This window comes from Adiantum capillus-veneris, chromosome 12, assembly GCF_014529385.1.
Source record: "Adiantum capillus-veneris isolate H3 chromosome 12, ASM1452938v2, whole genome shotgun sequence".
Classification (NCBI taxonomy): Eukaryota; Viridiplantae; Streptophyta; class Polypodiopsida; order Polypodiales; family Pteridaceae; genus Adiantum; species Adiantum capillus-veneris.
In genome coordinates, this window is record NC_140942.1 from 28,743,324 (window position 1) to 28,758,783 (window position 15,460).

Here is a 15,460-nt window from a genome sequence, read left to right on the forward strand (position 1 = left end):
AATTGGCTTTAGATTATTGTATAAGGATTTGTACAAAATAGATTCATTGTATATTCATTTTCATATAATATAATAAGAATGAGGCATACTTTGTCAAGACACCGGCAAGGCCGGACTAGACAAGGGCACGGCCGGGCTAGGCAGTGTGGAAAGGGAGTCCAACTAGGGCAAAGGACCAGGGGCCATGCTATATAGTGGGTGGTTGGGAGGTGGACTCATAGGTTCTAGTTCCCCTTGTCTAACATTGGTATCAAGAGCTTGGTTCCTTTTTTGGGAAAGGCACAGCAGTGGAGGAGGGGAGCCACACAAACTTGCATGCGTTTTTGCATTTCGGGGTCAAGGGAGTGTGGAACTCACCTCCTGTGACGAGGACGACAGGCCAAAGCCGTGGGAAACTGCCCTTGCAAGGAGAAGCCGCCGAGGTTGGACCTGCACCAAACGACGCCCTTGCGGGCTCTACGGCATCGCGTGGGCGTGTGGACCCTTTCATGTTCCTGCAGAGCAGGCGGAGATAAGCACTGTACGAGGCAGGGGGGAGCTTGGCTCAACCCCTCGTGCTATCTGCAAGCGGCCAAAGCCGGTGAGGTAGTCTCTCTACACACCCGACGGGCGCCCAACCCCTTGGGGTTTAGTGGCCAAAGCTTTTTTTTCAAACACAAGGGACGGTACCCATAGTGGGGTACTCCCCCTCCTTCTTGTGTGACTTTGGAAAGGCTCGGCATATCGACACGGTCGGCAAGTACTTTGACACACATATTTTCTGTGTATTATCAGGAGAAACTTAGAAATTTAATCAAAGCATCTCGACGGGAGTTCAAAACTTATGCCTATCAGAGATCTTGCAAAGTTTTAATTGACTTTCTATGGTATTTGGTGCTTTGAAGGGTCTTAGTCGAGTACCATGGTCGTATGCTTTGTAGCCGCGTACGTATAGTCTGGGTTGGTCGGGATTGGGCTTGGACAATAGCTGTTTGCAGATTGCGTATCATGGTGTGTGTTTGCTAGGGGTTAGGGGTGCTGTGCGATCACTGAGCTATATAGAGGCATCGAGCTTATGTGCTGGTGGTTTTCCCACTTCCCCCTTTCCATCTTGTGGTGCCCCCACAGAGGACCTACTGATTGCTTCCTAACAAGGTGTTTGTGAGTCAAGATGAAGAAGGGATTTGGTCCGGTGTTCAAAGGAGAAGAAGATGCAGACGACTGGATAGCCAATTTTGAGCTATTTATGCCGATAGTACTGCGAATGCCAAGTGATGAAGGGAAGCTCCAAACTCTACCTTTGGTGCTGCAAGGTAAAGCAAAAGTTTGGTTCGATGGCTTAGAAGATGCACACAAGCGGACTTGGCTCGGATTTTGCAAACAATTCTCACAAAGGTATCGAAAGGTGGTGTCGGCTTTGGAAGCAGATGCAAAGATCAAAGGCTTGCAGCAGGAAGTAAGTGCAAATTTCGATGTTTTTGTTGATAAATTTGAAGCTTATTGGGAAGATTTTGCGGCTACTACCCAAGCAACCAATGCGGGATATTTGAAGCTCGAAAGGTTTCTACCATGCTTGCATCCCTATGTTCGAGAGAGAGTCGATTATGAAGATCCAAGTACCTATGATGAAGCCGTCAGAATTGCCAAAGCAAAGAGTCAAAAAATGAAGAAGAAGATGGAGGCAGGATTGTTGCAGTCTATACTTGCGGCAGCCAGTGGACCGAGGCCCAAGCAAATTGATGAGCATCAAGAGGTAAAAGCTCCTTTTTTTGTTGGTATGAATGTGATCAAAGCACATGAAGATCATGCCAGGCTAGAAGAGGTAGAACAAGTGCCAATCTGGGCTCAAAAGGTGCAGAGAGGTATATTCAGGGTGCCACACAGTTTGCTTCCTCAAGAGAGCAAGGTCGTAAAAGTTTTTCAAGAAGAGGTGCCAGTTCCAGAGTCAGCAACGAGGCTGACAGCAAAGGTGCAAGAACCGGCAAGCTCAAAAGAGGAGTTCGAAAGTTCTCAAAGCTCTAGCAGTGCTTTGGACACAGACAGCATGTGGGAGACAGAATCCAGGTCTTCTAGGTATGAGACCTATGATGTTTTTTATGTGAATGAAGTGGAGAACAGAGTATGCAACTTGCCTACCAGCCATTTCAAGGTCGAAGAGGAGTATAGTGTTTCACCTTGTGTGAATCTGCCAGTCGATTAGCCATCTCTCGTGTCTTGTGACAGCGAGTCCCTATTGGAGGAAGAGGTGTGGTTTGATTGTGCATCCAGTTTGATTGAAGAGCAGGTTTTCAAGGATGACTTGCAGGAGTTAGAAGCAGAAGCAGAGGTATGTCGAAGTGATTTGTCTATGTAGGGGGTGGGGCAACCTTGCCTTGAGGGGCATGTCGAGGTGTGCACTGAAGTTTCACGATTTATGTGTGGCCCTGGAGAGTTAACTCTGGCAGATGACTCTATGGAAGCTGATACAGATGCAGCCTATGAGAGTGATTCTCCATGCAAAGAGGAAGGTGCCGCCAACCTTGCAGGTGATGAGGTGTTTGAAGAACAGGTTGTCACTCTAGCAGGTCATGTTCTTGAGTATGAATAGATGGTTTTGGAGTCATGTTCAGAGGGTTTGGATACAGGTTTGCAAAGGGATCAGGCTTGCTTGTCTATGCAGCAGGTGGAGGAAAATGGCAGGGTCTTGCTATTTTATGGGATGTTATTGATAGCTATGTTGTGGCAGGTTGCTTTGCAAAGTGCACTATGCAGGTCTCAATGCTCATGTGATGAAGAGGATGATATTGAGGGTTCTATAGCAGATAGCTTGATAGCTGCTTATGGTACAGGTGCTTCGAGGTAGAAAAAGCACGCTTATGGTTGGCAGAAAGACTTATGGATGCAGGGTGATGAAGCTTCATGCTATAAAAGGCTAGAGAGGTGGAATGTCTATTCGCCGACAAGTGCAAGAGAAGGCTTGACAGTGCATGCTTTACAAGTGGATGGCCACAATCAATGCTTTATATTTGATCCAGGTGGACTCTATGCCATGATTGGGGAAGCTTCAAGCTTTCCATTTGACCCTGGAGGGTGATGCAGTAGCGGATGCTCTTCTCTCTATATCTATCCTATCTATATAGCCACTATCATTTTTCTTATGCAGTCTATATATCTATGTTATATCATTCTCTCTATACAGACTTATTTTACCTAAATAATATTATGGTTGAGCATGAATGCTCAACAAGGGGGTGGGCAATGATGGTGCAGCCAGTTTTGGTCGACACATGGAGAAGCCAGCAACAGGTGCCCGTTATTAAGCAGGATGATGGTATCGCACTTTGGCAGGTACAGATGCATTTTTTAGCAGGTCTCACAGTGAAGTGTATATCAAATGTGGATTTTAGCAGACTGACGGGGGTTTTCAGGCTCGGTAGCTCATTTAAAGTGGTCAGATATTCTTGCACCGGATGGCACCATGTAATGTATGTTGAGTGCTTTCCCTGCTTGGACAAGCTCTGAGTTTTGATGATGATCGGAGATGGGTGGATAACAGTTTATATTCAGGAGTTGGCGGCACGCAAAGTGATTCTTTCGGGTGGAGTTTTAGGGTATATAAAGTTTGAGGCGGATGATCGGTCTTGCTTCTGCTCATTGGCAACGTGACAGGAAGCTAGTCGCAATCTTTATGAAGGGGTGGAGCTGAAGCTTCCACAGGTGGTGAACAGAAGAGGGTTGTAGAGGTGTGAAGGTCAGTTATGTTCTGGTCCATCAACTTTGGAGGCTTGTAGTGACCAAGTGATGAGAAAAATTACAAGTTTCTCATTTTTTCCATATGTAGTAGTTATTGAACTATAAGCTCATGAAAGGATTTTTCAAAATGAGTGGATCTACTATGGTTTTGGAATTTTTTTCCAAAATCCTGAAAGGACACTTTTACGTCCTGTTAGGTTACCATTCTAGTGTTAACATGCTGATTTATGCACATGATGCGTTTATGGTCACGTGCGTGCACAAAAAGCGCTTTTTGTTTCACGTCATAGAAGCGGTAGGAACACTGCTTTGGTCATAAATCACAAACCGATATGACTCACTATGAACCCTTTATACCAAGGATAAAACACATCTTTAGAACATTTTCTCTCTTAGTTGTCATTTGGAAAACATACACGAGCTAAGAGATATGGTCAAAAAACAGCTTGATATCCACTACACAACCAACTTTGTTTTACTCCATGCTCCTTGGAGAACCACTGTATAGATTAACCGGATGGGCAAACCAACTTAACCAATTTAAAAGCTTGATGAAACTTGATGATAAATGAATTTAGGTCTTCGTTATCTTATCACCTCAGGAATGTGAGTTATTAATCGATCTATAACCGGTTTTACCTACACGTGTAGGGTGCTACCAAGGGGGGGTACCATACGATGTCGTGAGTTAACCGAGCTATTTTTATATGTTTTATGGTGTGTTTTGGTGATTTGATTTCAACTATTAGATGACCATAAACTTATGTGAGAGTATATGGTTAAACATTCCAAATTGCATAGGCAGATATGATTAAAGTGGCTTTCTTTTGGGGTTACCGTTTGTTGTGTGAGTACCATATGGGTGAAGTGATGTGATAGAGTTATAGTCTATATTATAGAGATGATCTTGATCCATTGGTTTGAGGTCAAATACTTTTATTCGCATGTTTTGCATACTCTCAAAAATGCCAAAAAACTATTTTTTGCATATGTGTGGAGTTATGGTTTATGGTTGACCTAAAGGACGGAGCTGTTTTGCATCATGTTTATGGTGATGGAATGTTATCATATGATGTATGGGAAATTATGGATTGATGTGGATGCCTCATATATATGGTTATGATTGCTTCCTACCTTCCTAGGTCAAAACTCGCTCTATGTGCTAGGGAGTTGAAGTGCAGATGTGATGCATCAACTTTGCATGGTTGCATGTTGTCAAAATTGAATTTTTATATCATGATTAGTTGTTGGTCTGACTCTTTTAGTGCATGAAATAATCACGTCTTAAAGAGTCACATGTGTGTGGACTCCAATTGATTGCAGGGGATGTGTCAAACTCCAAGTGTAGGAGTTGGTTCAATGTGGTTATGATTTATAGTTAAGGGTTGAGATTCCCTCATGGATTATGGTTGTGATTTTATGGTGGAATATTGGTGGTGATCATGATTTTTTTTTCTAGATTTGGTTATGTTGTCGAAATTTTTACAGTCGTATTATGTTCTAAAGTGGTTATGTAGGATTGGTCGTGCCTCACCCAAGTTGGGTGAAGTGCTCACCTATGTGATATGATTGCATTACAATTTATGGTTTTTAAAAATGGATCATGAAGTGATCTAGATGGTTGATGGTAGATATGTAAGGGTAGAGACCCTGTACAATCTAACTTCTTGGAACAGATTTTTTGTGCACATGGAAAGTGCTATTGTGATTGGACTCACGTGTTATGTTTCTCATGGAAACATCACTACAAGACTAGGATCACCTACATCACCTAGCCTTAGACTAAAGGGTTGTTGACCTGGGGCTTGGATGGATCGGGGGTGTTGCCTAGGTCTTCTTCTTTTTGTTAGGCTCATCTACATGGTTAGTGCATCGGAGGTTGAATGACCTACATGGCTAACGGGTCGGTATTTTGCCTTGGCTTTTCTTAAACACCCGGTATTGGGCATCCAAGATGCATGGTACCTAAACATATATGGTTGATGTTGATATCCTACCACCGACTAGTACTTGGGAACCTTTCAAAGCTCATGTTCATGGAGGGAGGGGAAGCGCGGCTTCAACCTATGTCTGGCTCATGTAGGTTGGAGGTGTTATGGCTTGCTCTCGACGAGGTGAAATTCTCTTTGTCCGTAGTAGAGAGAAGTGGATGGGTGGACCGGTCGATCCCTACATAGGGTCCACCTACTAGTTATTTTGTCATAAACTTCTTGATGTTATGGTATACCCAGATTTTATCATTGCATTAATACATGGTTACTTGTTTCATTTAGATGGGGCATTTAAAGATTCTCTGTTGTCATTCTCTCACGTATTTGTGCACTCTATTTCACCCTCCACTATAATCTCTCTCTCTCTCTCTCTCTCTCTCTCTCTCTCTCTCTCTCTCTCTCTCTCTCTCTCTCTCTCTCTCTCTCTCTCTCTCTCTCTCTCTCTATCTATCTATCTGTTTGCGGGTCGCCGCGACGGACGTCCATAGCATGGCTCTCAAGCATCAACATAAAATTATCGATACAGGGGAAGCGACTCGGATGAGGCATGGAAACTCACTAGGGTGTCAATCCTAATGAAGTGAACTCGAAGAGATGCAACTACTAACTCTACAAGCAAATCAAACGCACGAAAGCCAAATAATCTGCTTATGTCCTTCTACACAGCTCTACAGTCATCACACCCGTTCACCATGCAAATCATATCGGAATCGCACGAAACTTGAAGGGAAGCTACAAGGGACTATCAAGAACATATCCTATCACTGTCACAGCATTCTAGAGAGGTACAACGATCGCGATCGTTCGTCCCACAGTACGCAAAAACAGTAAACAGAAGATCCTAAAGGGTCGTTTTTAGGTCCCTAAAGCCTCTCCTAGGGTCAAAACAACATAAAATACGCATATAAACACTCAAAACAACGATTTAAGGCCTAAACGGATGCGTCTGAAACCTTCAATGAATCTTGAATGCTTACACTTGAATGAAAGAGCAGAGTAAGAGGAACACAATGCAAGAAAAAAAACTGAATTTGGATTACCGTAGCCATAGAAGCTATGATTACAAGTTGAAGCAAAGAGGTAGCTCTCTGTACGTAACGCAGTAGTCCCTTATCTTCAAAAAATAATCTCCCCTTTCCCACTAACCTTAGTGTATTATATACCTAGGGCTTTCTAAAGTGGCCGGTGGCCAACTTCTCATGGACCTTTACATACATCATTGGAAAAATTACATCTTTGACTCAAACTTGACATAGGCAATTGTCATTAGACTTTTATAAGGTTTGATGTATTAAACATCAGAAAAATAATGTGACCACATCAAAACTTTGGCCGACTGACTCAACGGCGCCTTGGGTAGGTGGGCACTTGTATGTTGTTATCACCTCCAAACACTCCCCCCTTACTAGCTCGTGTTGTCCCTTGACACGACCTTGTGCAGTCTTGTCATAGGGTTGTCTTTAGCTTTGTCTTCAAGGTTGGTCTTCATCTTGGGAAGCCCATTGTCGTTGATGACGCTCCCCCCTTCCTTGAGTGATGCATAGCTGTCATGTTATTGATACATGATTTGAACTTTGATTATCGAGGCAACGTTTCTTTTTGTTTTGCATTCGCCTCTTGGTTGTCAATCTTAGTTGCCGTAAAGATTGATGTTGAAGTGTTTGATCGTGTAGAACTGATCCTCATTGTTGCATGGACTTTATGATAGATATTCATTCAAGGTCCACTGTTATTTGAGCTGTTTGCAATAGGTCACCAATGTTGAAGCACTATGTGAGCTATTTTTTATTTTTGTGGATAGCTCGCTTGCTAAACTTCTCATTGCTTGATGTTGTAGGCCATTCTTTGACTTGCCATTGTTGGATGGAGCTTTGTTGTCACCCTTGAAGATAAGAGATGCTCTTGATAAGCATATGGAGACTTGCTGTTTTTGTTCCAAGTTGTTGTTTATGGATTGGGTAGCCCTTTCCTTATTGTTCTATGTAGAAGGAATATATACAAGAAGTTGATGATGAGGTCTAGATTAGGGTCTTAAAACCTGGATGACCAAAGGGAAAAACCCAGTGGAAAAAAAGTGCCTTTGGTATACGCTCTTATTGGAGTTGAGCATTTTGACGCGAAGTACCTGTCATGCAAGGTGAGTGCTTGGGAGAAACAAAGGAAGAGTGCCAATTATGAGACACTCTATATGCTAATGAGAAGTTTTCAAAAAAAGCATGTAGTGTAAAAGATGGAGTTGATGGGTGCTTCAAGGAACAAATGTAGCACATGTGACATCAAAGGACGTCTCAATAGGTTGCACGTTTCCAAGAAGGGTTTTCGATGTAGAAGCTTCTCCACTCATTCCTCACTATGCATAGTGCGTGAGTGTCTTTTGGACTCTCTTCTTCACTTAACCAAACTTAAAATACATAGACTTGGACTCTTATGCTCACCTATACCAGCATGAGCAACACAACATAAATATGCTCAACTCCTCCACCTTGAGCAATACCTAGAATAGCTAAGACTCTTAGACCACAAAGAATATTACTTGAAGCTTTGGGACTAATGCCTTGCTCATTTAGTGGCTCAGCTGCCCGACTCTTGACTTTTATGCCATGTATTTTTAATGGCGACTTGGACTTACCTGTTCATGGCCTGAAACCCAATGCCATAAGTTCTTGAGATTAAGGCCTCTATCATTGAATTGGTCTTTGGATTCCACCATTTTGTCGTGTAGGTTGGCATATTTTGGCTCCTCTTGACTTGCTTGTTGTATGTTGATATTTCTTTGTAAAACAAGTCCTTCATCTTTGATAGGGCTTGATGTAGCCTTTGCATTAAATTCCATGAGAAGCGATTGTCGAGATGTGTGGGTTCTCTGTGATTGAGTTTCCACTAGCAATTTTGGAACCCATCTTGTTTTTGGTCCTTGTGTGACCGTCTTTGACATTTTATATTCTTCTATGATTTGATGGACACTAGGCTTTGGTATCCAAACCTGATGATTTCCATTGTAAAATCCTTGCTTCTGTAATTGATGACAAGGTATCCATCTGTAGATTGCAGCAGCCTTGGTTGTAATTGGCTTTTGTTGGCTTTTGGTTGTCATTGCTTGCTTTGGGGTAGAAGCTTGTGCTGCTTGATTTCTCTTCGTTTTTCCCGATTGAGCTACAATTTTTGGTAACCATATTTGGGTGTTACCTTCATAAAATCCTTGTGCTTCAAGTAGCTTCACTGGAATCATCCGCTGATTCACCTGTTTGTGTGGGTATCTTCGTTGAAGTATGATTTCGGTACCCAAACTTGTCGCATTGCCCACTTGGAAGGTCTTTTTGTTTGCCTTTTGTTGGTGTTCTTTCGCTTCCCTGAGTATTTTGTATTCCGTTGACAGCATGTCTTGTTCCTTGTAGAACTCGTTGGTTGAGGTGGGTAGGTCCAGGCTGTTACTTTAGGCTTTTTGGCCCAAAAATTAGTGTTTCCTTGGAAGTAGCCTTGAGCAGTGATTGACTCGTTTGATGCTATCCACCCTGTCACCTTTTGTTGTTGTGGTTGAACCCGTGTTTCATGTATCCAAACTGGGTCTTTGACTTGGATGTGCTCTTTGGATATTAATACCTGATCGACATTTTTCGGCTTCTTCTGGATGCTTTTTTGTGATGGAAACTTTGGTTGATAGACTTTTTGCTTTGGTTTCCATTGCATTGTTGATGGTGTGGCTCTTGATGTAGAGGCTTCGTGGGAAATTTGATGGAAGCTCATTGAAGGTAAAGTCGTCTGGCGAGGTTGATATACTTCAATGTTTACCTTTGCTTTACCTTTTTCCACGATGGTTGGCGATTTATTCTCTGCATGGATTTGAGAAGCTTCATGGAGTCTTACCGTTGTTGTTGTTGAAGCTTTTGATTGTTGTCGAAAGAAGATGTTCCTCTAGCTTTCTGTCAGGACCAGACTCTCTTTGATATGATGTGAGTTGATTATGTGGAAAGTATCTTTATACTCCCCGGTACTCAATTTGAGTACAGCTTCTGCCACTCCAAAGCTAGGAATCGGCATTTTTGAACTTGTGTAAATTGTTTCTTCTAGCTCATTGATTGGTGGCTTTCCCATCATGATCCACGTTCCAAAAGTCATTAGATTCTTTGTTACTTCTTGATCAATTGCGGCCGAACATGTAACCTTGAGCCCTGTTTGTCCGCATAAATTGAATTTAATCATCGTAGGAGATAGTCCATCTTCTTCCTTGTCCCTGTTCTTATTTTGATCTTGCATTTGTTGAAGATTTGCCGTTGAACTTGGAAGCTTTTCTCCTTCATCTACTTTCATTTGCACTTTTTTTGGAGTCGGCTTCTTTGAAACAGCTTTTGTCGATTCTTCAGGTATGTCAATGATGACATATTCTCGTTGTTGCTCTGCTTTCTTCATGTGCACTTTGGCATCATGCTCCATGACGTAGCTATTTGTTTCACCTTTTCTGCCTTCACACTCACAAATCTCGTTAGCTTCCTTCAACACTTTCAACATAAAACATGAAACTAGGTCGTAGCCTTCTTCATCACAAAATTTAGTTGGGGTCACCTCATTTACACACACATCCAAGGTTGCCAATATTTGAGTCCATACAAATGGCTCAAATAATTGCTCTGGAAAGGGTTCCGGTATGTAAGCTTCATCGTCCATTGATCTTTCTAGGATGAAATCCTCCTTCACTGAGCTTCCACACTTCGAAGCACCATACATCCAAAGTTCTTGTTTGGTTTGTAGCCACGCAGGTATCTCTTTCCCATTGACTATAGAAGAGTCAATTTCTTCTAACGGAGTTCTATTCACATCTCTATAGCTATGGTCTTTTATGCTTATTTTTGTGGTGATCTTTTTATGTCTCAAGTAGATATAGTCATAGACCCAATCTTGAACCATTTTAAGTTGACGCATGAAAGGTCTTCCTAAAATGATATCAAAATTGTTCCCTTTTCCAAAATCTACTATTGCAAATGTATGTTCATATTCAATTCCACAAGAAGTCACAATAATTTTCTCTAGGATACCAAGAGGTTTTTCCATGTATCCATCTGCAAGTTGCAGCTTCATTCTAGTTTTCCTCAGCGCTGGTCTACCCCATTTTTCCCAAATGTCTTTTGTGGCTATGGCTACTCCAGCCCCACTATCAAGTATAGACAATGTTTTAACTCCTTTGTATTCCACAGGTAAGGTGGTGTTTCCTTCTTCTCCTTCGCAATATTCCCCCACCTTGTTTATTGGCACAGATTTAGCGTTTGCACTTTCTTGTTGAGTTTTGTTTGATTTTTCATTTGAGGGTAGATCTTGAAGAGGTATCTTTAATCCCATCTCCCCCAAATTGTTGCCTACTTCATCCCATACGTGTGGTCTAATCTTAAGTCGTTCAGATAGAGTAATGGTGCACTGTATTGGAGCTGACATCAACTCTTGCATACTCTTTGTATCCATCATCTTGGATATGTCTTTCCTCTGAGATGGCACCACTCTAGTCTCTGAGTCTACCTCATGTTCTCCTATGTATTATGGTAAGGTCTTCAAGGACTCTGGTTTGCTTTCAATTGAAACTTCCGTCCCTCCATCTCCATTTAGAGATTGAATGTCTCCCTGATAGAGTTCATTCCCTGTATTGACCTCAATTATGGGTGCAGATTGGAAAGTCGCACTTCCATCTTTTGCACTTCTAATTGCTTCCCACAATTCATTTGGCCATGGATCATCTATCTCTGGGATAGGTGCCATAAATTGTGATTTTGACCTTGCATCATTAGTGGTGTTGGACACTACTCGATCATCTAGTTGAATTTCTAGGTTGTGGGTTTCTTGTGTTGCAGTCTTTGCTTGCACATCCTTTTGTGATTCTAGCTCAATGTTTCATTGAGTTAATGTTTCAACAACCTTTGCCTTAGGAATTTCAAATCCAACACTTTTTGGTTTTGTTTCTGGAGGTGAAATTGGTGCTTCAGGCTCCATCATTGCCTGTGCAGTTTTTACCAATTCCTTACACATTTTCAACCTCTCAGTCTCTACCTCAGCATGAGGATATTTCATCACTCGTTGCTCTAGGGTTTGGTTGGGTTTCAATCTAGCCTCATATGCTTCTAGTGCAGCATCTAATGGCTCTAGGACATTGTCTACCAACATAGATCCTCTGGAAGACGCCTTCCCTGGTTTCTTATCGTTCACCACCGTTTTGTTTTCCCGTTCTTGTTTTAACTGCTCCTTTGTCTCTTGTAATTTTGTTTGTAGTGCAGTTTGATTTGTAATTGTTTTTGCTTTAATTCTGTCTCTTTTGGATTTCCAGGATTTTCTCCCAGTCCTTACTGACACACTAGTTGTCTCCCCTTGTTTGGGTTGTTGATCTTTCTCCTCATTAGCTTGGTCCTCAACATTTTCATTTGCTTGGGCTCTCGTCACTACCTTCACAGTAATTTTGGGTTCTGCCTCTGATCCACTTGGAGAAGGTAACACTCCCACAACATTCAATTGTTGTTTTCCCCTGTTTGTTTGGGTGTTTTGGACAATTTGGAACAATGTGTGTGATGGAACACTCCGAAAAATATCCAATTATCTCAACACGAGAACAATTCTTGGCCCAATGATTACCTCCACACTTGTAGCATGGTTCATCTTGTTGAGTCACTGGTGGCACAATTGATGGTTGTTCTTGCTTAGCTAGAATGGTCTCTGGTCTACGCTCTTGATTGTCTATGAACATTAGAGTGTCCTCATTCAATGAATAGATTTTTCTCATAGGTTCTTGCCCTAGCCTAGGTTGTGATACCTTAGCTCTTTGTGAAGCCCTTGATACAACCCTATTTTGAAATAATGGATGATTTGGTAAAGGCATTTGTTTTTCTATTTGATGTCCAAATAGTGTCCCCCTCGTGTAGGTTTGATTATAGTAGCACTCACTCATCTCATGATTGGTCCATTTTTGCTCAATGGCACACCATTTTATTCGTTGTGCTACTTGTGCTGCTAGCTCATCTAGGTTGGTCTGTAATGGCTATTGCCCACACAGGAGCAATAGGCATTACAAGAATGATTACCCGCAACTACATTATATGAACATCAACGCACAGAATGACAAGAGAAGGAAGTACAAAGTACACAGACACAGAACAACCCTTGCTTCATTCATCTGTAATCCAGACACAGTATACAATAGATGATGCCATGAATATCATAGAGATTGGTTAAGTTACATCAAAAGACAGGTATGCCCCTCCATATACAACCGCTGCTCCAGCGTAGATCGGGAACGATGCACACACTCCTGTCCCATGATATCCTATGAAGAACTGCCGCTCCGGCCGCCGAATACCGCATGACTCTTGACTCATGATCCGCAGTGTCCAGAGGACCGCAGGACTGCATGTGCGGCTAATGCCGTAAACCTGGCACGCACGGTGGATCGCGCGAACCCACAATCAACCCCTCCGGTTGGAAGGTTCTGGTGGTTGCTCTGCACCCTGCTCTGGTGAAGAGGAAACATCAATATAGCCAAAGCCCCTAAAATCTGCAGTATGGGCTCGATAGACCTCATCCAAAAGACGTGGATCTATCTCAATTTGTTCCGGCCAGGCATCCCGAGGAATAAACTACGTTGGCAAGGAGATAGATTGAGGGGGCTGTGGCAGAGGAGCAAGAGGTGTATGCAAGGGATAATAACGAGTAAGGTAGTGATTAAGAGCAGCCCAAAATGGAGGGCAAGGTGGGAGACTGAGAGAAAAGGAATGAGCTAAGGTCTCCACCCAAAAACAGACCCTGCGCCTCTCCTTACGAAATTGACGAATCATTTTCTGCAAACGAGAGACATGAGCCTGGGCTTCAGCACAATCCTCTATAGCTTGTGCCCAATCAGCAACATCAAAACCCTCTGGAACAACACTCTTATCTCTGTCAGTGTTGGATGACTCGGGTTGGTGCACCACAACCTGCTGAGCGGGTGGCTGTGCTCCCACCTCAGTAGCCAAGCGTGTGCTCCAGCTTTGTAATTGATTATCTAAAAAAGTTCGGAGATCCTCTTGCATCCCCAGTGCCAATGCATCCAAATCAGTCATGTTGATCATTACATCACCAGGGTGCGAGGTTAAGTAAGAAGCTAGGCTATGCTGTGTTCTCAACTGAAGAAGTTCTTGTTGAATAGACCTTACAAACTCAGCATTATCTCCTCTTAATCTTTGTATTTCTGCCCCTTGCTGGCGAGTAGTGGCAGTCAGCTGTTCATTCTGAGTGTTTAACTCGTCAATCCGAGTCTGCGAAGTCGCTACCTGCGCTTCCATCTCATTGACTTGTCCCTTTGTGGCTGTGGCTGGCCAGGCCGCACGAATAGACTCTGCAAGTCTGCTCAAAAATGTGCCGCATGTCTGTAATTGGTCAGCAAGGGTCGCTGCTGCCGTAGCCTCCCAGGGTAGCGCTGCGGGGAGAATACCTCCCGTCGAGGCAACCGCATTCGTAATACCCGATGTTTTCGGTTGAGCAGGGATGTCCGCAACCGCAGAGCTCATCCTCAAGGGAGTTGTACTGCTAACTCTTTCCTGCATTCGGCGGCGCCAGTGAGCCACCGCATAATCTTCCGCAACAGGAGATGCAATTGCTGGAGGTGGTGTTGAAAATTGCTGCTCCTCACGGCCACGCTTGTGGCTTGCTGATCCTACACCTGCAGTGGCCATCTCCTAGGTTCCAGAGGATACCACCTCCGTCGATGAACCAAGCAATTCCACAGTACCCACCTCTTGCTGCTGTGTTTCCCTCTCCACCGGCACTGCCAAGCTTTGTGTTTGCGACAGAGGAGGATTAGTGCCTTCGACCACCAAGCGATCATCTTCAAAGTGGCAAAGAGGACGCAGGGCGAGAGGAAACACTTCTCTCAAAGGAAAGATCAATGTGAGCAGTTGGCCCACCTTTGTACTGGTTGGGGTACCCCTCCCCAACTGTGCCATCACTCGTTGGCACTCCTAGAAGTCGCTCTCTGACCACTGCTGCCCAAGCTACTGGCCCAAAGTTGGCCGAATGCAACACATTTCTAGCTCGAGTCGAAATAGTATACGTTTTGGCCTGTAGCCAAATCGCCTCAAGGAACCACCGATATGCATCCCTGGTTGCCACATCTGACAACCCTGACAGTTTATATTCCCCTTTGACCTTCAAGCCAAATTCTTGCTCGACATCTGCAGTAGGGATCACATGGGAGGCTCGCACCACGCCATCGTTGGGTAAACAGCAACATCTTGAGATTCTTTCTGCTGTCAACTATATCTGCTGATTGTTGAGGACCACCATATCACCAGCCGCGAGTTGCTCGATCAAACGTGCTGCCTGTGGGTGCACTGGGATTCCTTGCCAGTCTAGGTTGGCGAACACACACAGCCACAAGTCTTGCAGGCATGCGTCCACTCATCGAAGCGGGAGCTGCTGCACGGGAGTGAAAGGGACACATTGCAGAAGAGAAGCTGTCATGGTGGCGATGAGATGCAGGAGCAGAGAATAAAACACTAAGAGCGCGCGACACATGAAACTAGAGAACCACAATAAAAAACGTCTGCATACAATAGTAACCCTTCCACAATGAGTTCCCAAAATAGGGCGATCCACGGTGTCGCAACCATCATAGATCTTTTCCCGCTTCCCAAGATTGCATGCAAAAGAATCCCCAATCATGATTAAGGCGGCTTCCGGCTCTTGTACCGCAGCAAAGGGGCACTGAATCGTGGTAGGTGAAACATAATGGCGCAGTCTGAAACCATTGACCG

General features: G+C 43.5%; 1 pseudogene; it reads left to right on the forward strand.

Annotated features, from left to right (window-relative positions):
- Positions 1-1,150: 1,150 nt before the first annotated feature.
- On the forward strand, positions 1,151-2,332 carry LOC147445502 (uncharacterized; annotated as a pseudogene).
- Positions 2,333-15,460: the final 13,128 nt, after the last annotated feature.